The sequence below is a fragment of the Oculina patagonica genome, chromosome 4 (genome assembly GCF_052425735.1).
Source record: "Oculina patagonica isolate OP01 chromosome 4, crgOcupat, whole genome shotgun sequence".
NCBI lineage: Eukaryota > Metazoa > Cnidaria > Anthozoa > Scleractinia > Oculinidae > Oculina > Oculina patagonica.
The window spans coordinates 48233073-48259507 of NC_135761.1; the positions used below are offsets into that span (position 1 = coordinate 48233073).

The 26435-nt window shown below is 40.4% G+C and overlaps 1 long non-coding RNA gene and 1 pseudogene across 2 annotated transcripts in view; one reads left to right on the forward strand and one right to left on the reverse strand.

Moving 5' to 3' along the window:
* The window catches only part of LOC144652687 (uncharacterized), a 28663-nt gene extending 27810 nt beyond the window's left edge, over nucleotides 1-853 (reverse strand). Inside the window, exon 1 of the long non-coding RNA XR_013570598.1 lies at nucleotides 733-853. This is a non-coding gene — a long non-coding RNA (uncharacterized LOC144652687). The remainder of the gene's footprint in view (nucleotides 1-732) is intronic.
* Nucleotides 1-26435, forward strand: part of LOC144652484 (uncharacterized) — a 214025-nt pseudogene that overhangs the window by 154073 nt on the left and 33517 nt on the right. The gene's annotated exons all lie outside the window — the stretch shown is intronic.

Consider the following 26435-nt stretch of genomic DNA (forward strand, 5'->3'; position numbering starts at 1 on the left):
AGCCGATTCATGCAACATTGCTGTCAACGGCTCAACGCGAGGTCTCTAAAAGCTAAAAGAAGCCCCCATCTCTTGCATTTGTTTTAACTTCAATAATATCTTTGAAAAGAGCGAGTTTTTTGGTATGGTTTATTTTTGACGTTTGTAATTTTTAAACGATGTAAGTGCTAGTGATTATTTATTCGTGTTTTAGTTACGCAATCCATTGTTTGTGCGACGCTTTTTATAGATCGCCTTTCAGACACACGTGCGTTGAGATAAGAGAGCTGACATGTCACTTTTAAAATTGTTATATAACGTTTGTAAATGTGACAAGTCACGTTTTTTCCACAAGATCGCAAGTGATCACCCACAGCGGAAAGTAATCCCTTGAGAAATTAAAACAGTCCCTTGAGAAATTAAAAAAGTCCCTTGAGAGTTTACAAATATGTGGTTCCAAATCTTGTCCACATAACCCCTATTCTACCATTTTAGCTTGTAAACAAGCAAAAACGTCGAAAAAATGACTTCTTTCTTTAAAAATATCTATAACCCCAAAAATTTCGTAATTTTCCTCCTTTTTTGTAGTCGCTTTTGCTTTATTTCGTCACAAAAGTAGAAGAGACAACAACACTCAATGCCCAAAAGTTTCTGCCACCATATTTGCCGAGAGAACTGAGTCAAGAACGGAGCCTTCTAGCTTGTAAACATCTTGTGCTTGTGCTTATGTCGACGTTCGTTTTCACTTGGCACAAACTACTTGTGCTTGCGTCGCTTGTGAAAACCAGGCTATAGTGTCATGTCTAATTTGTAACTACGTTTTACACATGTATTGAAACCGGTATCAAACAAAAGTTGGTAAATATTGCACAAGATGATGATGTCACAAGGTCATTGAAACGTCGTGAAGGAATTGACGTCTGTTGTTAACAATTGTCGTTGTAAACTTAAGAAATTAAACACAAGTAGATTTCTTGGAAAATGGTGTAGAAACACAAGCTGTGCTGTGGACGTGTGTTTGCACAGTTCTTGTTCCAAACTTGCAAGAATGTTTTGATTACTGTATGAAAATAACCGGCATGCAATGCATGCTAAGGCGATGACTTTCCAGTATAGCAAGTCAGTAAGTTTGAATCAAGCCCAGTCGGGGGACTAAGAATAGACCTTTTGAGCTTTGTTTGTTTGTTGTCCCATTTCAGACCTATATGTGATGTTACCCTTGAAAATTTCTTCTTTTAAATTTAAACAAATTCATGATATTCAGATAGATAAAAGGAAGTTCTTTAGGAAGCATCATGTGATTTGTAATAGGCAATTTTTACATACAAAGCTGAAAAGGTCTATTGTTGTGAGTGAAAATGTGAGCTCAAAAGATATCCAAGTAATTTTACACCGAAATTGATTATTGTTGATTGAAGTGTGATTTAAGTTGAGACTGACTCATTTGCTATAAAATAGGAAAAGGGGGTTTGTTACAGAATTTTGTAATGCAAGATTTTTCTAAGTCCAAAATATTGTTGTCATTCGGAGGTAATACACAACTACAGTACAAGTGGAGTCCAAGAAGTAAAGGTGATACCAGGAGGTGATACAGTGGTGAGCCAGTGATGACTTGAAGGGTCCTAACATGCAGAGCAATCGCAGAGCAATTAAATTCAACTTTTGTGTATTTCATTTTTTTTTATTTTGCTTAAATCACAAAACAATTTTGCAAATACATTACATGCATACAATGTGATGCAATAAGTAAAAGTACTGACCTTCGTCAAACACAAAGGCCTAGGAGTAATTTCCATACCGTTGGCGAGTCGATACACAGGCGATACATGTCAGAAGATTGTGTGACATTTTCGTGTGTATAAAGGGTCACAGAAGGCATCGTGTAAATTAGTCTGCATCAAATTAACAGCACTTAATTTGAAGCAAATATTATCAGTGCATGTTCAAGCAAAACAAGGACTTCAGATAGTCCACCTTTTCAATCTTTTTCAAGGAACTGCAATCGATTGACCTTTTGGTAGAGGCTTCTACGGAATTAAAAGTTACGAAACTAAACTTATCGTCGATGGTGTACAATAATTACGAATACTTCAGGACTGATGTACTGCATGACTCGTGCGAACTCAGATTTATCCGCTACCTGATAAAGTACGGCACTCACTAAAGGCCTGAAACCTCTATTCAACAGCTGATGCTATAGCAGAAGAAGTAACAGAAAATTCTTACTTGTACTCGCCACAACTCAAGATGGCGAGTCGTGTTGGAAAGAAGCAAATAAATAAGCTCAAATATTATCGATAAAAATGCACGCTCAATCAAACAAAGATTTTAGATAGCTCACCTTTTCAAATGCAATCTGATCAAGAAACTGCTATCGGTTGGCGCACTCAGTTACACTCAAAAAGTTACGACACTTCTAAACGGCCTTCTCCACTTCTCAAGTTCAAGCTTGAGTCAGTTATCGCGTATTAAAAACTCAAGTACCGTAAGTGAGGTAAAATTTATCCGATGTATGGTCTTTCCTGACCCGAAATCTCAGTCCAACTGCTAGAAATTAAACGTGTTTTGCCGATGCTCTTTGCAGACTGCTGCGAAACACAATCAAACATGGCGGAACGAAAAATAAACAATGCTTCTAGTGCTTAGTTACCAATCCTCTCTGGTTCGATTAATCATTAACTAAGTAACCCTCACCCGAATCTTCCATCGTTCCCTGGCATATAGGCGACGTCATCGCCTAAAAAGGACAGAAAGATTTCAATTTCTATTCAAAAGTGTTTTGTTTTCTTAGTAATGTTAGTTTATGCCTCTTTGACCATTTGTAAATTTGTTTGAAATCTTGTTTATTTTGTGTTTTTCTAAATTGATCATCAAGGAAATGAGACCTGAACTTACAAGTTCTTTTTTAAAACACACATGGCTAACTTACAAGATAAGCTTGCTTACGTAGATAATATTAGTTTTATAGATATTTGCAGATAGACTATACAGAGATGTACATAAATTTCTTTTCGAAAAACACATTAAAGTATCTTTCTTACTTGTGGAGTGTTGTTTATCTTATGTTTTTAGTCAGGGGCTTGTGACGAGCGACCGCTATAAGCAACAGTTTTTGAGCAAGTAGTAATCTATAAATGCTGCCTACACAGGAGGGGACATGACGCAGGGATATGTGTCACGCAGCTCCGAGTTGAACTCTGTGTGACGTGTTCCAAAAGAAAAGAAGGATATTTTTGAGCTCAAAAATTGTTGGAAGTTGTTTGCTTCTGAGGGAGTCAATATATATTTTACTAAAAATATACTGCACCGAATATTCAATTTTATTACGTTCGCTGTCTGGTTCCCTATCCCAAAACGCTAAAAAAGCTGTATAAGACAAGCTTATTTTTAAACTTTCCTTGGGGAGAACACCCCAGACCCCTCCTACAAGTTCGCACCTGTAGCGCGATAAAGTACCCCCTCCCTCAGCGAAACTGATAACCTCTGGAAGTAAATCACAGTTGAACTGATTACATTCCCTTCATTTTTTTCAGTGCAAGAGAAACGAGTTTCCATTGCGGGGTTGGGGGTTATCGAGCAAAGTGAACCTAAGAAAGAAACCGTAATTCACTTTTCTTCAAAAACGACTACACCTCTCAACAAATAACAACAATACTTTATTTAACCACGCGACACCTAGGAGCGCAAGGGCTCTTTAAAATGTGTGCGTGAACGCAAAATTGTATTAAACTAGTTTTCTCGTTCCTCACCCTAGACCCTCCAACCCAACCCTCTCACACTTCTACATTGGCGTATGCGTCCAGGTCTCTCGCGATTTTTTCTCTTGGCGACAAATAAGAGGGTTGGAACAGACTGTTGGTCAAAATGATACTTTTGTTTAAAACTTTAATTCCCCAAGATTGAGGAATTCGGATTTTCCAGCAAAATTAATTAGAACCGATGAAGGGCTCGAGACTTACAAGACTAGTAAAAATTGAGTTTGGTCTAATATTAAAGTTTTAGGCTTCCACTAGCTATTTTAGCGTCCCATGCAGTCATTTTCAGGGGCAGGGGGCGATTGTGTTTCATTCCTCCCCACAGGAGGAGTGAAACACAGTGAAGGCTCAGTTAGTAAAGCAATGCACCAATATCTCAGAGTTCATGGATTCGAAGCCGGTTGTACACCCTCAAAATATCTTTAGGGCTAAAAAATCAGTTGCTTGAATTGCTTGTACTGACACTGGGGGAGGCTGTACACAGGCTACAAAGATTATTTCATATTTTTACCTTAGGCCTCATAGAATTATGTCTTTCAAAATATTCACTATGTTGCATTCTCTGTATATAATATAGTTGCATGTCAATTTAAGATTTTCCATCATTTTCCATCATCAATCAGAAAAAAAAAATAATAAAAAAAATCTGTGTCCCTGATGGGAATCGAACTCGATTCCAGTTGGGGACTCAGAATTTTTTTTGTCCCATGCTTGTGTCATTATTAAACAATTCATTTTCATTATTTATCACTAAGCTTAAAATTCAACCACCAAGTGAGTCTTTCTAAAAAAGTACAGCACGATAATTTTTTTGTAAAAATCACCATCTTTATTATTATTAATCTGAATAATCACCAAATTGTCACATTTCTCTGTATAAATAGTTGGACATTCATGTTGGTCTTAGTTACATAACTATTGGATTTTCCTCTTTACTCAACAAGTTGTCATCTCTTGACATCTCAGATAACAGGTTTCACTTTGAGAAAAATAAAATAGCAAAATTTTAGCAAGCCTACTGGCAGTTAAAATGATAATTTTGTGTACTCTTTAAAAAAAATAAATTAAAAATAGATAAATAATGTTGAAATGTGTTAAGATTTCTTGTGAATGAGCACCAGGTTATGGCCTGTTTGTAATGTTTGTTCTTGGGTTAATAAGCCTGTTAATGCATGACTGGGTATGCTGCTGTGAGAGTTTTTCTGTGTTAAACATCTGGCCACATAACCAACACTCGAACAGTTTCTCACGAGTGTGAACCTTCCCATGCTCATCCAGCTCTGACGTTGTCTTAAAAGCGAGTTCACACTGACTGCATTTGAAAGGCTTCTTGTCTGTGGGCATTGCTTCTAAAGACTTCAAATGTGAAACTGTTTTAAAGTGCTTTTTCAGTTGCTCTGATGATTTAAGCCATATTTTACACAAGGAGCACTCAAATGGTCTTTCCTCACTGTGTACAATTTGGTGTTTCTTTAATTCAAATTTGGACTTGGATTTTTCACACAAGCTGCAGCTAAATGGCCTTTCATTGCTGTGCACCCTCTGGTGAGCTTGAAGTTGATGTGAATTCTGACAAATCTTTTCACATACGCTGCACTGAAATATATAGAAAAAAAAAAATACAATGAAATAACAATTTGCACATAACAAAATGTGCAAACTAGTTAAGATAAAGTTTTCGATGCCTACATTTTCATTCAGGGCAGGTTTTAAATCTCTCTCTATATATTTTTCATCATCTGTTTTTCGTCATTTGTCAATCCTATTGTTTTTTTGAATTTAAATTTAGTTGTACTTCCATTTAACGGTTACTTCTGAAGATGAATGTAGAAGCATACGAAACGTGAAGTAAAAGGTCTATTTTTTTCTAACAATGCGTTTGTCCGTAATGTTCATCACCGCAGTTTGCGTGTTATTTTTAGTTTAACATACAAACAAACTTTTCTTTTCAAAAAAGTTCAAAAACGTGATTTATTGCGCTTTTCAGTGAAATGCGAACTCTGAAATTCAATCCTCAACCAACGGTTTACGCTTTTTGCTGCCGTCAATCATCTTAGCGGACCTCTCGGGAAACAGACGTTCACTTCACCTGGGTCAAAAGGTCACGTCTCTCGATTGTGATTGGTAGCTTTCAATCCATTTTGTTTGTTTCTGTTTTTCATGGTTCGCTAGCTGTCGCCATAATTATGATTGACGGCAGCGAAAAATGCAATCGTTAGTTGAATTTTGAATTTCAGAGTTCGCATTTCACTGAAAACCGCAATAATACCCGCGATAAATACCCGCGGGCACCTAATAGTCTGGGAGCAATGGTATTCCCGTGGGAATTTCGTGAAGATTTTTGCCGACTAGTCTAGAAGTGTTAAGGGGGACCTAAGGAACACGATAAATGTTGTCGGCAATCTTGTAACCCGTGCAAAGGCCTTCAGAGGGGAATTGAAAAACATCGCCTATTTGGCTTAGCATGAAAACGAGGCTGAATGATGAACTTCAAAAAAATGTGGTATTTATTGGTATTTTAGAATAACTATTAGCAGTTTCGATAGTATGAGATGTCCAAAACATTATCTTAATTGATATGGATAGTCTCGATCACATGACCATGAAATCGAGGCTGCATTTTCTTGTGGTTCATTGAACCTGGAACAGACCTGGAACCATAGTGCCTCCCGTCCCCTCACTAAACATTTTCCAAGTTATGTCAGTAGGAATCAATGAATATCCCGGCGTTGGGCAGTTTAACGGAATTAAAAGGCTTTGCATGGTCTAGAGACGCTAGTAAAAACCGTCTTTTCAATATATGTAATATGTCTATAGACCCTCTCATTCCCCCTCTCAGATTGTAGCAAGTTTTGTAAGTGAACTTTCTACGCATCGCTACAGTCGTCCATTCCTCCTCCCTCTTTTTCCATCCGTAAACATTTGGCTGTGACAACCTAGGACTGCATACTCAGGCGCGTAGCTGAGGTTTTTGGAAGGGTGTTCGTATTGGCAGGAACATTTATTAAGTCGGGGTTATTTAATACGAGCGCCGAAGGCGCGAGCCTCTAGGGGGGTTTTGCGGGCATGTCCCCCCAGAATATTTTGAAACCTAGAGGCCCGGAAATGTTATTTTCAGCATTGTGCACGTCAATATTTCAAACTCGATGGAGTGTAAAATAACAGGTATTTTTAGTCATATCAACAATATTTCCGGCGTTTTGTTAACTTGATACATTCATACATACATACCGGCTTAGTACACTAAACGTTTTACAAAAGCTTGACGCATGTGCTGCAAAGGCATCTCAGGGTTAAAGCTTAAGCCCCCACCCCCCGGCTCCACCGTCAATGTACTAAAAGCAGCGTCAATCGTCAATATGCACTAAATACACGTATCACCTGGGTCCCCCGAAATTGTAATCCCCACCTTTCGTCTCTTGATACTCCATTTATCAATTCCCGAACGCCTGTGAAGGAAATATTTTCAACGATGGGATTATTTTGACTGCATATAATACTAGGTCACTAGGATCCATTCTCCTAACAGAGTCCTAACAATTTAATACTTTCCCGATACTTTTAGCGTTTTCTTGCAGGGTAATTTAAAAGCTGCAACACTCAAAGTTTGTTTTCCATTCCCCTACTATTTGCTAAAAGCTGAAAATCAACAGTTTGTGTTTTCATTCCTCCATTATTGACCTCCAAAGGGGGTTCGTTCGAACCCTTCGAACCCCCCTCCTACGCGCCTGATACTCCGTCGTTGTTAAAAGCGATGATCTGGTAAAGGGCACAGAGAATTGCTTCATAAAGTGCACTCTGCGAACAAATGTAGGTGGTAGCCTGTTCTTTTTGCACATCTACCACATGAGGTCTTTATCATCATGAGTCGAGATGTTTGTTCTGAGCTAAAACGTCTGGCAAACATACTGCTCTATTAGAGCCACTGTCTTCTATTCTGGATACAGCGTCGTTCCAAGACATCCCAAAGCATTAATTACGTCCTTGTCTGTGTCTCTGAAGGCTTTTCAGCACGCAGGACTATCAGGAAAAAACCTCCAGTTATATTAGCCTGTGAATACAGCCCCCTCTCATTCGCTCCTGCTACTACGTAGTAGCGGGAGTGAATGAGAGGCTGCTGTATTTCGCTGGCTACACTAAGCAGGCCTAAGCACTGCAATTTTAGCACTGCCAAGAGCGCTAGCAATGGACCGAAGCTCAATTACACGGTGGTTCTGGCCAGCGCCAGTGACTATGAACAGTCTTTGTTACTGTCTGACCTATCAAGGTACTGCAGTTCTGCCACAGCGCGTCAACAGCAGGGACTCGTAGTTGCAGTTTAGGCTCTGCTTCCACATTTATTATGTCATCTACGTTATTCTGAGTAGCCGTGTTCATTCTCTGCTGCGATTCACCTCCATGCTTGTAAAGAATTCTCATTAAGGAGCTCTTTGCGGAACAATGGAGCATCATACCATCGGGTGATAACATAGATTTCGGTACCACAGAAAACTTAGATATCGCTGCCTTGATATCAACCTCAGGTGTGGCTCTTGCATACTATCATTAGTCTTGAAATTCGACCACTTTATCATTGCAAGATACCGGTACTTTGATACCTTTCTGCTTTCTTTCCAAGGAAGAAGTTTGCGTTTATTTGTTCTATGACCAGCAGTTCACTATGTTCGAGTGAATTCTGTCTTTAGCAAAGATCTTACAAAGTGCCCTATCTCTCTCACTTTTATGGCAAAGATCAGTCTTCATTGCTTCAGGCATGATCATGACCACTTTGATTACTACAATTGTAAATTTCTTTACTCTTTTCTTAAAACGGGTTAGCAAAGTTCCGCATTGTGGTCAACAACCAATCAATAACTCTGTCTTCGCGTTGTGAAGAAGCTGCATCAGTGAAGACATCCCAGCCATTTGCTTTGCCTTAAGAAAAAACTTTGCTCTAGCATTTAGGTTTAGAGTGATCCCAATAAGTCCTCCTGCAACCTTCATGCAACGGTGGATTTGAGCGAGAGTAGTATCCCATCCTATCGCGGGTTCTTGTTCACTTCCCTGTTGCCATGAAAAAATTTCTATAGACCTCAAGGCTTCTTTAAGTAATAATAACGGTTTATTCTACCATTAATTAATAAGCAGTCTAGTTTTGAAACGCCTAAGAAACAAAAGTTCAATAAATGATTGATTTTCCTCTTTGTCCACATTCAGAGCCGAAACACTCGCACTTCATTCTATTAGGACATTTTGCAAAATAATGGCCATCTTTGACCTCTTATAGTTCACATCCAATAGGTTTTTGTTGCTGCACACACTTGTAAATTAGGAGTTGTGGCACAAACCGTGACAACTCGCTCGGCTCGCCCTGGCTCGCCTCGCTCCTTGTCACAATTTGTGTCCACAACTCCTAATTTACAAGTGTGCGCGGAACGCAAGACGCCTTTCTTACCCCCCTCGCGAAACTAGTTGCAAAAAAGACGTTTAATCCCAGAAAACTTAAGAAAAAGAAAGCTGCAATCGTTATGCAAAGCATGGTTAAAACTAACAAAAAAATCGGGAAAGCAGGCGTGGAAATGGTAAAAAAAGGAGGAAAATGTGAGTGGCTTTCACATTCCTAACTTCCTGAAGCAGATTCGCCGGACCCGACAGTGTACCAATCGTTGTATGGCGCCATTGTATTAAATTACAACAAACCTTTAATTGCTGTGCCAGAAATAATTCCTATTGAACAAATGCTCTTATTGAGTAAACGAAGATGGGAAGAGGGAGAACTGGAGAAATTAACTTGAGTGTAAAGAAAAACTTGAAAAGATCTCGTGGAAAAGCGTTTACAACCTACAAAAAAACTAAAGAAAATGAAAAACAAATAACAATCCTTTTAACAGACGAGGTGATTGAAAAATTAAAAAAATTAGACAGCAGTGTTGTCGCAAACGTTTTAACAAGCTAAACAAGACTTGCACGCTCCGGTGAGTGCATAAATTATTGCAGCAACACAGAAAGTCACAACAATGACTTTGATTGCGTGGGTGTATTGCTGTCAAGAAACGGAAAACCCCCTTGACGTAATCTAGTTGTTTTTTTTAGGAGTTTTTAGAGGACAGAGCTCAGTTATAGAAATGCCGTCATGGGTGCATTTTTAGAATATAAACCGATAAATAGAAATGGCGTCAGGGAAGTATTTTTTAAGCAAACACCATAACCAAATTTTGGAACCTAAAAGCCAAAAAATAATATTTTATAAGATAGATCAGATTCAATTGAACTGTTTCAACAACCAGAGAAGTGAAAAAAAAAAATCCTGCGTAAAATTATTTTTGCTTATACAGCACATTCCAAATCGCACAATAGAAAGGACATTCCAAATCGCACCACACATTCCTGTTCGCTTGTGATTTTTTTTTTCACGAAAAAAAATTTTTTTTAAAAACGCTGAAAATCAATGGCGAATCGGCATGTTTGGCATGTGCGTGTGACGTACCGGAAGTCCAGAATATTCTAAAGCGACATGATTGTAAACAAGCCGATGTGTTAATCAAGCTTTAAACGGCTAAAGCAAAAAAATTGAGAATCAACTGGCAAAAGATTAAAAATTGGTAGAAAAGACTCTTGATTGAAACAGTAGTACAGAGAGTATTTGACAAAAACCACAGCCGGTGTTTGTCATTGGCGATGAGTCATGATATTACACCGTCTAAAAATATCATTCGGGTAATACCCCGACTTTGTCACCCACGCACGCAAACACAAAAAAAAAATTTGCATGCCGCTGTGGGTCACGCAATTTCTCGCTGTTCGCTTCAACTTAATTGTATTTTTTGCACACTCAGATTTAATCCTTTCGACTCGGCTGAAAGTCACTTTAAGCACGCTTTAACCTTTTATTTTGCCTCGTTCAGGCAAACAACAACCTCTCTTGTGATGTCTCGAACATTTTTTTGCAACTCGAACGACAATGCTTCCATCACAAAGTAAACGACAAGATGAGCGCAGACAATCATTCTTTTATAAAATGAAAAAATGTTTTATTGGACTGAAATTTTATTTCGAAATGTCGGTGGCACTTTCGAGAAGTTTTTTTTCCAATCTTTTGCGTTCTTCTCTCTTGATTTCTTCCCGAATTTTTCCGATGTCTGGCTGGAGTGAATTTGTTTGTTTTTTTGCAAAGTTTGAGCGTAAAGTATCTTTAAGTTGGCGATATTTTTGCATTTCTCGTGTGATCAGTTGAAACTCTTTGTCAGAAACAAGATTATCATTCAGAGCTTGTGAGACAGAGCTGTTTATCGAGTCATGTTTTGCAACAGCCAGAGCGAGGATTCTTGAGTGCTTATTAACTTTACGTTCAAGCTTTTTGTTGATAACTGACAGGCCAGTGGAAGCTGCGCCAGATATACCTGCTACTGCTGCAACAGGAACGCCGATAACAATTCCAACACCAGTAAGTGAAGTGGCAACAGCTCCAGAAGACAGAGCTGCCGTCACGGCGCCAAGACAGACCACGGAATAGTGAATAACTTTCCGGACTTTTTTATATTTTTTTAACACAAGCCTGTAATGCTCAGCTTCAGCGGATATTTCTTTTTCAATTTTACTTATTTCAGTCAGCCGAAAATTCTCGGCATTTGTTGGGAGGCTTGGATAAAGTTGTGTTTCCTCGCGATCACCATAAGCAGGGGCACTCGGGAGAACATTAGCAGATGACATGGCCTCGTATACATAAAAGTTATTTTTGTATTTAATTTAATTCAATTCCAACTCATATGTAAGATTTGTGCCGTTAAAATCGAATGGCTTTCCATTCTCATCTCTAATCGAAAGAGTCAGAGATGATACATTTTCTTCAGCAGAAACGTCGCGCAAGACGTTAAAATGTGTATTTTGGTAATAAACTTTTTCATACGGTTTTCCACGTATGTCAAAAAACGCTAAAAGGCTTGATGGCTTACCATTTAGCAAGCTTTGTTGCTTGTCGATAAGGTCACAGTTGATGAAGTAATTTTTAGGATTTGAAACATTATTTACCTCAATTGTTTCAAAAAATTCCTTTTCAATACTTGCGTAATTCTCAAACCCAGGCAAATTAAAGAACTTAATAAGACTTTCGTTCAGTCCAAAAGCTTTTAAATTGAGCTCTTTTGCTTTTATTATCAATGAACGGCCTGCAATGCCTTTTGTTACAGAAAACATGTTTTTCTCTGGAAATCCTTTTTCAAAAATACTCCCAATGTCATCGAGTGAGAAGTTTCCTTGCCGTATATAACGCGCCTTCTCTTCCTTGTTCACTTGTTTATAAAAAACTATTCCATCCTTTTCCAAACTATTCCAGCTGTTGTAAAGAGAACAACTTAAAAGCCGGATATAGCTTGGTTTTGGAATAGGCTGGTCAAAATAAACAGTGTTCGGATTTTCTTTTGTGGTAACAGTCAGCACAACCATTTTTATATTAAATAAAAATAAAAAATGTTTAATATAAAAGAGGACCATGGATGCAAAAACAAGAGGTTTTATGAAGTGGATGAAAACCCCAGAAGCAACTACAATTTCTAAAGAGGCAAAAGACAATGCATGGAAACCTTTTCTTGCAAAATATCCAAACGCTGACCGAACAAAATTTGTTGCACAGGTTGAGTTCGCGTACAACCACACAGCAACGGCAGACATTTATTACAAGGCAGGGCAAGGCCATTTGATAAATGTTTTTGGCTCTGACAGCAAATATTGGAGCCCAGAGATGAAAAAAGCACTGGGGGTGAATCAAATTTCAGGCGGTTTTCCACAACAGCTGTCACCAAGCGGCGCAAAAGGCTCATATTTGCCAATTCCAGCTGTTGGATTTCACGAAGCCGCACCAAGTTTGAAAAAAATATTTAACAGCCAAATAAACATCTACGTCACACCAGACCAATATTTCACAACGAAATTAAGAGAGATTTTTCAAAAAACAAAACTGAAGCATACATCAGGAAAAGAGTCAAAAAGGTGGCTTGCTAGCCAAAATATGGCCTATTGGCCACAGCAACTTAACTTTGCGGTATGGTGCGCGACAACAGGCTGCGGTATAAGTCGAGATATTTTCGATGAAGAGCACTCAGCTCTCAGCTTGCCACCGATTGTGCGAAATTTTTACCTTTTTCACGTTTATTTCACGATAAGGCGAATATTGTTTCAGATGGGGGGAATTCAGAGCGTAAGCGCCTTGCCAGGCGACCCCACTTTTAGCCAGTTCGACAACAAGTACGACGTGGCTTCGTACAAAAGAATATGTGCTGAGTTCGGTGTCGACCCGTCAAGCGATTTCCGTTTCACAACAGGCGCAAACCACGGACTTGGTAACGTTTATATCTGGATCTCAAATATTGGTCCGAAAAATTCTGGGGCAAAATACCCCGATTACGATAAATTTTCGGATGAAGGTGGAACTGCAAGCAAAGGTAACTTGATTCAATACATCGAGCCAGACGACGCTGCATATGCACAGGCAGACTGGTTTTGTCCTAACGGCACTGAAGGGCTTACTCAGGCAGGTTTGTCGAGAGTAAACCAGTCGATAGAGGCTTTTGTCTACTGTATTCTCGGTTCGCAGGTCAACGTTCGAAGTAGCATACTTGGAACAGGCGGCCGTGCAAAGGAAGCGCAAAGTGAGTTCCTCGTGTTGGTTGAAGACGCTATAAGGCAACCTGATCTGGCAAAGTCGGTCCAAAGATACCAATTAGCCATCGACGAAGCTAAGGTTCGGCTTAACCTTGCAGTCTGCCCAGGTGCCTGGCTGATGCCCGCTCGTATGGTGATAAACACAGAAAGCGTTGTTGGTTACAATAACCAGCTTAAGCAGGCTGTTGTTGGGATGAAATTAGGAGTGAATGATGAGGTTAATAAAGCTACAAAAAAAGCAGCTCTTAAACTGATGGCGGGAGGAAAATCAAAAATCAACCCACCAAACAGCCACCCTTCAAATCCTATACACAAGAGCGCCACAGCAAAAAAAAATCAGGCACCTGCAGCAAGCGCTGCTGAAACACAAGCTAGGGACCTTTACGGTCCCCGTCCAAAGGACGGCAACGCGCAAAGCGCTAAAGCTACGAAGGCCGTAGCCAATGATTCACACGAAATAAACAAAGCAACTGTTGCTGTTGGCGCGGTTGGAGCAGCAGCTTTGCTCTACACCCTTATGCGTTAACGTCTCTTTTTGATGTATTTTTCAACAAGAAAAGCAACCACAGCAAGGATAAGCAGCCAGGTGTGCTCTGCAAGAAATCCAATTACTTGACCAGCGGTTTTGAAAAGAAATTTCGCAATCGAGCCAATGAGACCAGGCAGAGCTGATGCTACCTTTGAGCCAATATCACTTAGGCCTTTCCCCAACGCTTTGCCGGTTGCCTTCAACGCGTTTGTAATGGCTCCAATAACAGAACCAATCGTGACACCAGCAGCCAGAAGTATTGCTGTTAATGTCACGCCATGTTTTTTGAAGATCTCTTTGATCCTCTCACGAAGTGGAAGCGCCCTTTCTCTTTCTGCAATCTGCGTTTGTAAACGCCCGAGCTCCTCGGTTCTTTCCGCAACTCTTTCTTCCGCGGCTTGTTTGTCAGTGGGGGAGGCATTCTCATCCTCTATAACAGCTTGATCTTCCTCGTTTTGTTGCTTCAGCTTGGCTTCTTTCTCTTTTAGATCATCCAACGCTCTTGTGTCGTTGAGCCTTTCTTGCAAAGTGTTTCTTCTGCTCTCTATGGCAGCGAGGCTTGCCCTTAGTTGGTCGACTCGTGTTTGTTCTTCTGCCTTCTGCTTATCTTGTTTTTCAAGAGCAGCAACTTCTTTTTTTTTGTTTTCAAAATCCTTTTCAAGATTTTTTTTCAGTTGCTTAAGTCTGCGCAATTCTGATTCATTTTCAACATTTGACCCAAGTTGTTCCATCTTGGCATCTATTCGCTCGATTCTTATTCTGAAATCTTCTACTTCTTGGGTGGCTTTTTCTTTCTGCATGTCAATTGTTTCTGCCTGTTGTATTTGACTTTCAGCTTCTCTTAATCTTGGTCTCATTTCTCTTATTTCTTCATTGTCTTGAGCAATCAGAGATTCCGCTTCTGGCCCAAGGGGGGCTTTAAACTTGTTTGTGAATTTTTTGAGAAGGCCAGTTCCGTCTTTTTTGAAAATTTCGGTCTCGCCACCTTTTGATCCAAAGGATACAATTGTAGTTTCATTGCCACTCTTTTTGCTAAAACCTATTGGGCCTAATTTTGCGAAGTTCACTTTGGGGAATTTTCTTTTGATAAAATCTTTAGCTCTGTCAATCATTGCCGGTTTGTCATCTTGATGAATAAAGCTTCCCAAAAAAGGTGTTTCTTCGTAGGATGTGTCTGGCAGCCCGCTCTGTTCGTGCTGCATCGTTTGCATTTCATGTTGTTCACCCCCATGGTAGGGTGTGGATGCCTCCCCGGGCTGAAATGGTCGGGTTGTGTCGACCTCTTGTTCCTCTTCATCATCGTTATCACTGTTGTGGTCAAGATCTCGGTCCAAATCATGGTCCTCGTATCCAAACTCACCACCACCTTCCGCCATCACGTAATTTATATATATTTTCAAATTAAACTTTTCAATTTAACAATAAAACCAATCGAGAGATGGCTGCTGTTCAAGAAAACCTTCAACCGGGACGCACAGAGAAAATACTCGGCGCACTGAAAGCCGAGCGCGCGGTAAAACGAATCACTTTTGACCGCACAGAAGCCAATCCAGAGGAAACGTTGTATGTTTCAGTGCCCAAGCTGAACGAAAACGAGGTCATTGTGCCTGGCTCGCTGGCGCTGCGCTTCAACATCGACTTGAGCGGAGGCCATGCCAACAACTTTCTGGTTGACAACGTCAGCCGAGCTCTGGTCGACGATTTTGTTGTAAAGTACGAAGGCACCGTCGTGCAGGACACGGTTGGCTATGGCATCTACAAAATATTTGAGGATTTTTTCCTTTCGCAGGAGGAGCGCGACGACAGGGTGCCAGAGGGCATTCAGAGCGAGGACCTTAACAAAATTCGCTCAAATGCTGGCGATAAGAAAACTTCAGGAGTCGAAGCAGAAAAAAAGCTGAATGAGCTATATGGTAATAAATACCGCATCCGTCTGGATCACCAGATTTTAACTGACCATGGGGCATTTTATCCTCAGGCACTATACAACGATCTTGTGTTCGAACTGAAGCTCGCGGCAGCCGAACATGTGGTCAGAGGCTCAGATACAACAAAACTGAAATACAAGTTGACAAACATCCAGCTGGAGTACGAGATGATAAGAAGCAAGGAAATTGCAGATGAAGCGTTCAGCGCTTATTCGGGCGGCAAAGAGTTCGCTTACGACCACATCCAGCGTGTTAAAGTGGTGACTTTTGCAAAAGGCTCCGACACACGTCTGAATCTAAGGGTCAACCCGCAGAGGAGGTCCATGAAAGGTATCTTGCTCCTATTTATTGAGCAATATAACAAAGGTGCAAGGAGCTCGGAAAAGTACATTAACCCGGACCTTACAAAAGTAAGCATCACTGTCAACGGCTCGCCAAACATGCTGTACAACAACGGCATCGAAGGAATGGACATTTGGGGAGAAGTTAAAAGATTCTACATGAAAGAAAAAAATAAAACGCAGCACATGACTCTGCAAAAGTTTTACACAGAAGACAAGTTTGGCCTTCTTATTGATCTGCGTTCCATGGCTGACCACTCGATGCACGGAAGCGGCACGCGCCTTGTGAACACAAAGGACGGTGTCCAGCTTGAGCTAGAGAGGAAAGCAAGCGGCTCAGGTAATTTGAACTGCCACATTTACGTAATCAGCGACGCCCAAATGAATATAATTGGCAGGCAGTTAGAATCTGTACTTTTATAATTTTTTCTTTGAAAAAGTGTACCTTAGGTACATATACGAACGAAGATGGATCCTGCCAATATACCCTTCAACGCCCTCATTGTGGGACCAACGAACTCAGGAAAAACAAGATACGTGGTCAATCAGCTTTGTGGCCCTTTCCGAGGCAAGTTTGACTACATCGTGCTCATCTGCCCGACGTTCGCGCACAACAAGACTTATTATCGCTTTGCTGAGGAAGATCTTCGATTTTTTGTTTTAATTTGTGAGCAGCACGAGGTTGAATCTTTGTTAAGGCTTTCAAGATTTCTTTTTGAGGGAACGAACACGCTTATCATCCTCGACGACTGTGCTGCTTCGAAAGATGTAAAAGGAAGAACAGGGGAGTTGGTGAATCTTGCTTTCTCTGCTCGCCACGCAGGTTTGAGCGTATGGGTGTTAACTCAAAAATTGACAAGCATAACATCCTCATTCCGCGAAAATGTAGCGGCAATCGTTTTCTTTTACACCCCCTCTGCCAAGACCACGAAGGCAATCTTTGAGGATTACGCTGGCGAACTTGCCAATGAGGATTACAAAGAAATCATTTTAAAGCTAAAAAAAAATAAGTTTTCGCATCTTGTCATTTCTCATCGCCACCCTTACGGCACAAAATTTTTTTATTGAACATATTTTTTAGAGTAATAAATGGCTGACCCGTTCGCAACAACCTCACCCGATGCTGCATGTGAACAAGAATTAGCTTCCGTAATGGAACTGCTAGGAGCTGAACCAGAAAGTACAGAAAGCGCTATGGCACTCATTCAAGGCCCTGACATTCCTGCTTTGCGTGAACAGCTTGCAATCCTTGTTTCAATAGGAAAAGCCAAAGAAGCAATCGGTGTGCAACTGACACACGAGCAGGTAAAGCGCTTGACAGATAAAGAAGTTGAAAAGTACTTAAAGAGATATGAGGCATACGTTGGATCCAAAATAACCGACAGCTTGATTGACAGCTTTATTTTTCTTGTTACTAAAGTCGTTGGTATGGCCGTAAATATCAAGAACGTCAATGATTATCAGAAGGAACTCAAAAACGACTACATTATCAGTAAAGAGCTGTCCACTTTGGCAGGCGGTCTGGCTTTGAAATGCGGCCGCTTTCTTGCCGTTGCAAATGCTGCGCTCATCACAACAAAGCACGTTGATTTAAACGAAGCTACAAAGTCGCACACTTCGCTGTGCGAAACCAAAGGCGCTTCCAAAGATGCGGACACAAACACTACTGAAGATTTTTCTGAGCAATGCTAAAAAAATGCTAAGTAATTACTGAACAATGCTTAGCAATTGCTTAGCAAAAAATCTTGCTGAGCAATTTTCTATTTAAATATTATTTTTTTTTTTATTATAAATGGCCGAGCTCGAACAAACTCCGATCGCTCAAGAAGAACAGAAACAAGTTACTTCAACAACTCCAGCAACAAAGCCTGCCAAAAATCCAAAGCGAGTTGCTGCTGGCAAGCTTGCAGCTGAAAAAACAAAACAGGCTCGTGAAGCACAGAAAAAAGCTGCTGTCGAGGCTGCTGCAATAATTGCAAAAGAAAAGGAAAAGAAATCTGCATCTGCTAAGCGAAGTGTAACACCACCGGCCGTAACGGAACCAGCTCCGCCCGAGGCTCAGCCGCAATCAAGCGGTCTCACCACAAATCAATGGATATCTTTGCTTGGTATCGGCGTTGCAACCGTTACAACTTATGTGAAACGCGAAGACATAAAAGCCTTTATAAACGAAAAAAGAAGTCCAACATTTAAAGCTCCGCCAACTCTTATAACTGATGACACACCAGTTACAGCAGAAAGTATTGGAAGGGTTGCAACGCGTTCTTCAGACACGCGCCAAACGGGCTCTAGAATTCCGCAACCAACAAACCAAAATGGCTCAAAAAGAGGAATCCGTCCGATGGATTAAAAAAATTATTAAATAATTTTCATTTAAACATTCGATTTTTTAAAGTATACAAAACACGATGACCGACACGAGGACATACACTATGTCTGTCCCAATGGATTTTGGAAACTTTTTTGTGCTTTCTATGCTTTCAAAATGCTTTGAAAAAGATGAGGTACGAGCAACAGCTGCTTTGAATGAGGGAAAAGCCTATTTAAACCGGCTGGAACCAGAAAAATTAAAAAATTTTTATGCAATTGCTGAAAAATCTGCGCAAAGTTTAAACGTGTGTTATTGTGATTTAAGAACGCTTTTAAAAGAGTATGAAAAAATAGAAAATGAAGAAAAAAGAAAAGAGATGATTGTAAAAGCAAAATGTGCGGTGTTTGCTGAAATGCAAAAAATCTTTAATTCTGCGGTTGATGATCTTGGTTTGACCATCGAAAGTTTTTAAGAAAGTGATTTCTGTTTTACTTTCTGACTTCAGCAATTAACTTTTTTTTTATTAGAACTCTTTGATGAGATTAAAAGAATTCATAAAATTATTTTTCAATTTAAATATTTATTTTTTATTTTATAACAAACACCATGTCTGACAACAAGCTCGTGAAAACACTCATGGATGCCGCCACCATTACAGGTCTCGCCGCCGGAATCGGCTGGGCTGCCAAAAAAGTTGTGAAAGAAAACTTCACATCTGACCCAAGCAGCAGTTTTATGAACTATGTAAAGTTCACAGCCGTCGTGGCTGGCAGCGTTGCACTTAAACAGTATCTCGAGGACCAGAAAATTCTCCCCACCAATTAAAAAAAAATATCATAATATAAGAACAAAAACACACAATGGCAAGCGTAGCGATTATGGCTGGCGGAGCTATCTTGAACGCTGCTGCTTTCATTGGCGGCAACTATCTTGCTCGAGCTTTGGGTGGCGGAGATGACGCCGCTTTGAAAGAAAAAGAAAGACACGACAAAGCTCTCGAGGCTTACCAGGCAGCGTACGCGAAGTACTCTCGCGACCGCACGAAGCTTCTCGACTGGATCGAAACCAACAATGAGATAAAACAGCAAGCGAAACAGAACTTTACGAACACAGACTACGCTTTCAAACTCTACAACCAGGCACATCCTGACAAACAAATGATTCCTCCGAAAGAACCCAAGTTCTCTGATTTTTATCAGCCAAGCGAGCAGCAGAAACAAGGTGAACTGATGTTCGTTGGCGCAGGCGCTCTTGCTCTTGGGTACGCTGCCTTTCGGTTTCTTTAAACGTTTCTTTTTTTTCTTGTATACGCATGGATGCAAAGATCTCGAAAGTCTACTATAGCCCCCAGGGCTACTGGAAGGGAATTGCAGCGATAAAAAAATTAGCCGAGGCTGCCAAGGTTTCCGAAGATGCCGCAAAAAAGTGGCTAGTTAAGCAGGCCCTTTGGCAGATCTACCTTCCGGCACCACGATACGTTCCTCGCCCAAAATTCGATGTTTCTACCCCTAACGCGGTCCACCAGGCGGACCTTCTTTTTCTGCCACACGACAAACTGCCGCGAGGGCGAAAAGTTTACAAATACGCGCTGACTGTTGTTGACGTTGCCAGCCGTTTCAAAGAGGCCGAGCCTTTGACCTCCAAAGATTCAACTGAGGTTGCAAAAGGTTTTCAGACAATTTACAGGCGAAGTGCACTAAAATGGCCACAGATGCTGCAAGTTGACCCTGGTCGCGAATTCATGGGATCTGTTACTAAAGAAATGGAAAATCACAAAACCTATATTAGACGCGGGCGTGTTAACATTCACAGAGATCAAGCTATTGTTGAACGTTTTAATCAAACACTGGCAGGGCGCCTGTTTGGCTATCAGTACGGTGTCGAGATGACCCTGCCATCTGGCCAGCGGTCGACAGCGTGGGTAAAAAGGCTACCCGAAGTTGTTGCCGCTCTGAACAACGAAGTAACCAGTCTTACTGGAAAAAAACCTGCTACTGCAATCAAAGAAAAGGCTGTTTCGTCCAAACCGTCCTCAAAATATACAAGGCCTGTTGGCAAGAAAGAAAAAAACTCCCCTCTCTCGTTAATGTGCGCTTTCTCTACCAACCTGGCGAGCTGGAAGGCGGCGTAAAAAGGGCTACAGATCCGATTTGGTCATTAAAAGTCTACAGCATTGAAAGGTCTTTTACTAAACCTAATCAGCCAGTGCTTTATTACTTGCACGATGGTCCAAAGCGCGGCTTCGTGCGTGAAGAATTGCTTGTTATTCCTCCAAATACACAGTTACCACCAAGCACTTAGTGCTTGAGCCCCTTGGGCTCAGAAAAGCTATAAACGTTCTGTTTCGCAAAACTTATACCCGTAAGCATTTGTATGTATCCCATCATCCGCTATACATCGCTTTGAGTCAAAAGGCGACAGCGAGACTTTGTTGAGATGCATTCCGTAAATCTCATGACCCTCGCTTCTAAGTATGTTCATTCCATGCCACAACTGCTTTGTTCCAAAAAGCGTTTCCTTATTCTGTTCATGTTCAATTTGCTTCTTTATCACACACTTTTTTACCCCCTTTGCCTTTTTTATATTTTTTTTGTCTTCTGTCATTATTGAATACATTTTTGGCCTCAAACAAACACACTCTGAAATTAGTTTTCCTGCGCATTCGTCTTTCATTTTTCCCAACACCTTTTTGTTTTCGTTTGAATAAAGTGAATGCTCTTTTGGGTAGTCGCTTGTGTCATAATTGTCAATGTTTTTTGCCATGTCCGCGTAAACGTCTTCTGTTTCTATCTCAAGCAAAAGGCTGTCTGTGTCTGTATACAAAAGCTCGCAACGCTCCCCGTACTCCTTTTTCAGATGGTTGTAAAAGAAGTCATACATGCATAGCTTGCTTACGTCAAGGATGGTCATGCCTGTGTAGACCGGTTTATTAAGAAAAAGCCTGCTTTTTCGCATGTCTATTCCAACTAGATCGTTTGAAAACATTACATGCCTTGAATACAATGGGCTTGCAACTAATTTTCTTATTTTCTTTGTTTCGTCGCTTCGCGCTATTCTTATGTCTACACGGTTTCTCAGGTTTTCCATTGTTTTTCCAAAAACCGAGTTATTCATTAGCTTGTAAAAGTTCTTTTCAAAGTCGTTCTTTGCTTTTTTTCTGAATTCTGTGTTCATCCGGATGTAGGGCTCCATCCAGCATTCCTGTTCAAACTCTAAGACCCTGTGCACTTTTTTGAGTTTCATTCCCTGTTTTAAATAAAACTGCAAGTTTCGGTAATGCACGACGTAATTGCTTTTGTCTTCGAGAGTCAATACAAGCTTTTCGCTTTCTGGCAGTTTTAAATCAAGATTTTTTATTATTTTCTTTTGGTAAGGTGAAAACATTTCTTTGTTTATTTTCTTTTTCTCTGGCGCTAATGGATAGCTGTTTTGGGCGTCATGCAGCTCTTTCGGGTATTCTAAGTCCACCTCTAAAATCCATCCAGCTTTTGCAAACTCTTTTTTCGTCATTATTTCTTTTTCTGTCGGCATAACCTTTTTCCATCTAAAACCACTTTTTGGGAGCGGCTTGCTCATTGCCCACCCGTAAAGGTTATTCGCATCGAGGTAAATTATGTATTTTTTTGGCTGGCTCGGGTCAAATCCCTCAACATAAGGGTTGTTCGCCTTTGCATATCTCTTGCTTACCATCGAAATTCCGCCTCTTAATCCCCTTTCAACAAAAAGATGCATTTCATAGTCCGTAAGTAACTCAAGCTCCACGCCTGTCTTTTTCAAAAGTGCGTCCCAAGAAAGGCCTGGCGTCGTGTAATAATTCGCGGGATCTAACCCGTACTTCTCAAGACAGATTTTTCGGAAGTTTTCAAAAACGTCAGCCAACAGAGAAACGTCTGTCTTAACGTACAAATCGTGGTAGTCGCCCAGGGTCTGGCAGCCAAAGGTTTCCCACACGTTTTGCGCGTGTTTGTACTCTTCATCCGTTATGTTCTCATCATTAAGTTTGCTGTAAAACTTTTCTTTTTCAGGCAAACTTGTTTCGCTAAATCTTTCCCATGAGTCCATGTATTCGTAAGGATAGATTCCCTTTTTGCAAAGAAGTTCAAAACTTTCATCAGACTGTGTTGAAATAGATTTTGTTATATTTAATGACTCCTTCGGTGTCGCTGTTACAAGTGAATCAAGACTTCCTTGAAGAAAGTTTAAGCTGTCAATAAAACGCAGTCCGCCAAATGAAAATGTGATGTATTTTTCCATGTTGTTTGCGACACATTTTACCTCTTTCTGTGCCTCTTTTGAAATCTTTGACATTGCCTGCATTAAATGGTGCGCATCATAGCCCCTTAGGTTGTGAAATACAACTGGTATTTGGACATTTTTTGGATTTATTCTCATCATCAAGTTACAAATGTTGTGCGCGGCTCCTCGAAACTTCCCTGTTATGTGGCAGTGGTCCTTTACCACATCTTTGTAGTTCGGCTGGATAAGCGGCTTGTGGCACTTCAAACATTTTTTTTGGTTTTTTGCGGCCACTATGTGTGTGTTTTGTGTCAGCTTTTTTAGCTCATAGTGGTGTTCGGTACCAAGGCTTTGCTCCGCTTTTTTCGTGCTGTAATAACATTTTTTGTGAAGCTGCCCAAAGTAATTAAGTTCACCATAATACCCAATCCAAACCGGCAACGAGTCTAAAAAGTTTTGTTTCATCAGCGTTTTTTCGCAAATGTGGCAATCGGTTGCATTTTTGAATTTTTCCCAGTCTTCCGAAGTCATCACAAGGGGTTTTTGCTTTGACAATTCAAATCTTATTTTTTTCTCTTCACTTAAAAGGCAGTTCAAAAACACTTCAACGGCGTTTTCACCCCTGTAAACGTAAGGTTTTTCGTGTTTGCCGTCGCTCCTTACAACTGTGTAAGCAAATCCACATGCTTCGTGCTGTTCTGTCTTTTCTGTGTAGCTTTTTTTCTTCAAGTCTTCTAGTTCTTCTCCTTTATCTTTCCTCTTCTGGCGGTCCTCGGGCGTTTCGCGTTTACATCCTTGCATCTTTCTTAACAATGCCTCAAAGTCGGCGTAAATTACAAAAGGCGCTTTCATTTGTTTTTGATAGTTTTTAAAAGAAAGAGTGTTTTTCCCCTCTTCCGGCATTTCGATTCTTGTTGGCCTGCCGTTAACTCCATTGCAGTTTTCTTCGTGCTTTTCGAGCAAGTCTGCTCTTGTAAAACCGGTCAAGCACATCATGCAAAAGTGTTTTTTGTTGTGTGATTTAGTCTGATCGTAGAGCAATGCGCTTACTCTTTTTATAAAACAGTAGTGCTGAATTAATCCTGACTCAATTAACATAAGGTTTATACGGGAAATGCTATTTTCTTTTTTGCTTGTTCTGAGAGGTATCACACAGTCGTCTTCCCATCCAAACACATTTATTGCAAGGTTGTTGTTTTTCGCCTCAAGCCTGTCAAACTGCTTTAGAGGCGTTGGAAAATCGATTCCATTGTAGTTTATTCCGTCGTCAACTGGGTATCTGCTTGTTCTTTGCGGATTTTTCCCATCTCTTGGCGGAAATAATGCAGCTCTCAAAGCCCATTTCAAACATTCGTTATCCCTGTTTTGCACGTTAATAACTGCTTTTTTGTTTGCCAATTTTGGTGGTAAAGGCAGATAACTCCCCCCTCTCAATGGCTGATAACGCGCGACATTGATATACGCCATTTCTATTCTTTCAATTTTCCACCCCGAGCCCTTCTCTGACCAAGCCTCAATTTCTCCCTTTGCTTTTTCGATAAATCTGACAAACTCTTTTTCGATTTCTTCTTTGGTGTTTTTAGAAAACACGTGCGGTTCTCTTTCACTGAAATAGTGGTTCATGTGTTGCGTAACTCCGTCTCTTTGTATCGAAAATTTAACTTCAAGTCCAAAGCTTGCTTTTAAGCTTCGTAAGTCATCAATTTCGCTTACTAAAAGATCATAAAACTTTTTCTTGTTTTTTCTTGCAAAAATGTAAAGATCTTTGTTGTTTTCGTTAGCTTCCGGTATGTTCATTTTCCATACACGGAGCCATTCGTTAAAATCGTTGTGTTCCAATAAAAAAGACAAATTTCTTTGGGGGTTTCTTTGAAATTCACGGAGGTTTTCCTCCATCATAGCTTGCAAAACTTCTAACGAATATCTTGCGGCAGCCATCTGTTGCATATACTAAAGAAAAATATTTGTTCAATTGAAAAATAAATCTAGCACACAGGTGGCGCTCTCTGTTGCTGCGGGCCGTTAGAGGTGCCGCCAACGCCTTTTTTGCAACTCGTTTCGCGAGGGGGGTAAGAAAGGCGTCTTGCGTTCCGCGCACACTTGTAAATTAGGAGTTGTGGACACAAATTGTGACAAGGAGCGAGGCGAGCCAGGGCGAGCCGAGCGAGTTGTCACGGTTTGTGCCACAACTCCTAATTTACAAGTGTGTGCTGCAGTTATTGTTAATTTTAAACTTAACATGTCGTGGTTTTAACAGTTTTAAAACAATAAACGATTATATCATAGTAATTAATATCTAAAAATGTTAATTTGATATTGGAAGTTATCAGTTGCTTCAAAGCTTAGCCAGTCAGAGGAGCTTTTTTTTTAAAAAAAAAAATTGCCCGGCCCCTCAGACCGGGCTTTTTTGGACCTTCTTGGACCGCCCTCGGTCCAAGAAGAACCGAGGGCGACTACGAGTCCCCCTATGTAGCTTCTAGAATAACTTTCAGCAATCACAATGAAGCTACTAGGATGGATAGTATGTCAAAATATCTATCTTTTGGTGCACATCACCTGGGATGACTACGTGACATCACGTGCAATTACATCACGATGTCAAAGCAGCCGCCATATTGGATCCGCCATCTTGGATTTCAAAATTTTTCCAAAACGCAAGAAAGCCACCCAAAATTACTGCAAAGTACTTGAAATCAATAGAACTGTGCTTACCAACCTTAAAAAGGTGAAAATATTTGCATTAAAGTTAATTTTCATTAATAGAAATACGAAAATTACAAATTTGGGAAAACATGCCTGTCAAAATGCCGTTGCCATGGTGATGTCAAGTTCCTGACACAACAATCTATCCTACCAAATTATTTTCGGATAAATTTTAGATAAACTCGCACAGTTTGGCAGCGTTTGGTGGAATCCTGAAAAAGTTATAAGCGTTCAAAGTCAGCGCTGGCGTGAAAAGCCCCCTCCCCGGGTCTCAATAGCGCTAAGACCTGTGACCAGTATAATCAGCACAATCTATAGTATTTTTATCTCATAATTTTAAGGACTAGGAATACTTCGTCCTAAAATACAAAAAACGGCAATATTTCAACCAATTTAGAGCTTGCGCGAAGCAATTTAGAACTTTAGCCTCGTTTTCATGCTGAACCACACAGGGCACATTTCAACGCCCCATAGAAACCGTCTGCACGGGTTACAAAAGTGCCGACAACATTTATCGGGTCCCTTAGGCCCTCCACAACACTTTTACACTGGTCGGCAAAAATCTTCACGAAATTCCCACGGAACTTTTTTCAGCGACATTTGCTCCTGGACTATAATTTATATTTAATAGAGTTAGTTCTCTACTTTCAAACTTATTAACAAAGAAAATTAAAAGGGGGGCGCTTTTTAGAACGAAAACAAACGGCTGACAGAAGTCACGGAAATTGCTTTACAATAATACTTTGCTCGGGAAAAGGGACGTATTTTTCTAGGTAAGATGTCTGTACGCAGGCCAGCAAGCTATACAAAGCTCGCTTGTTGTTATGTTAACGATGTCAATAACCTACATATAGCAAGGAAGCTAGTGTAAATTGCTTCCTTTGCTCTCTTTGTCTGGAAAGAAAAGTTCGCGTGACTAGCGTGACTCAAAATGCAAATGAGTTGGTTAGTCACGCAACGTCTGTTTCTCTGACAACACGGGGATGACTGGGTACGAGTCTAGTGGACGGGCGGATT